This window comes from Theropithecus gelada, unplaced genomic scaffold (assembly GCF_003255815.1).
Source record: "Theropithecus gelada isolate Dixy unplaced genomic scaffold, Tgel_1.0 HiC_scaffold_10388, whole genome shotgun sequence".
In the NCBI taxonomy this organism is placed as follows: domain Eukaryota; kingdom Metazoa; phylum Chordata; class Mammalia; order Primates; family Cercopithecidae; genus Theropithecus; species Theropithecus gelada.
In genome coordinates this window covers 1-1,125 of record NW_020251925.1, presented here as the reverse complement: position 1 = coordinate 1,125, position 1,125 = coordinate 1, and the positions used below count along the sequence as shown (strand labels likewise).

Genomic DNA, 1,125 nt, shown 5'->3' with positions numbered 1-1,125 from the left:
GCTCGGAGCCCATGGTGACTGTGTGACTCAGTCCCCGAATCCCACAAGGGTTTCCCAAATGGACCCACAGCAAATCCCAAACTTACTGGCATCTCCTCCCACCAGGCCATCAGATTCAACAGTGAATGTGCCTTCCAGGAATCTTCCCCGTAGGGTGTTTCTGAAGATTAAGTTAAAAAAAGAAAAAAACACGATTTACCCTCTCCATGCCCTGGATGGATTTCTCCTCATTAGAAGGGAAGAGAATGTAAGCTTGGTGGGGAAGAGCTTTGGGCTGTTTCATTCACTGCTGTTTTTACAGCATCCAGGGCAGAGCCTGGTGCACAGTGGGGTCTCAGTGAGTGCCTGCTGCATAAAGAGGAGACCCGGCCACTCTGAGGGGGAAGCCTTCTCTGGAGGCAGAAGGCAAGGTCCAGACCTGTGCCTGGGCAAGTCACTCAGTCTGTCAGTTTCCTCATCTGTGGAACCAAAGGGCTGGGTCAGCTTTGCAAACATAAGAGCTGTAGAGCCACAGACTGGCGATGCTGTCTTTTCCATCAAACATAAGCCGTGGACCCTCGAGCAACTACCATGACATCTCCAAGCCTCAACTCATGTGATCTGGAGAAGGGGTGACATCAGATCATGAAAATGAGCACCAACCACCACACCTGATTATTGCTCTAAGAATGGATAATGTAATTATTGACTGATTGTCACACCAGGGGACGAATGAGGCCCGCACTGTACTCACCACGCACAGACAGCTCAGTGCCTGCTCCAGACTTCAACTCCACATCGGGGCTCCCTTTCCGGAACTTCACACAGTAGTAGGTGCCGGCATCTGCTGGGGCGATGTTACTGATGCGGATGGAAAAGTCTATGTTGTTTCTCTTTGTGGGGTCTGAAACAGGTGTTACCCGGGGAAAGTGGCCTTCTTTCTGACTGTAGATTAATTCCCGGCCTGGTCCAACTCCTCTGAACCACCGGGTGGGCCCCACAGGGATCAGGGAGGTCGCAGTGCATTTCAGAGTGGCCGACTCTCCAGCTGTGACTGACACGGACTTCTCAGGCTGAATCACCTGCAGCTCCTCCTCACCCAACACTCCTGAAAAGGAGCACAAAGCCGTCATTTTTTCATCCTTA

General features: G+C 51.6%; 1 pseudogene; it reads right to left on the bottom strand.

The window, feature by feature from the left end:
- Positions 1–695: 695 nt before the first annotated feature.
- On the bottom strand, positions 696–1,112 carry LOC112616824 (annotated as a pseudogene).
- Positions 1,113–1,125: the final 13 nt, after the last annotated feature.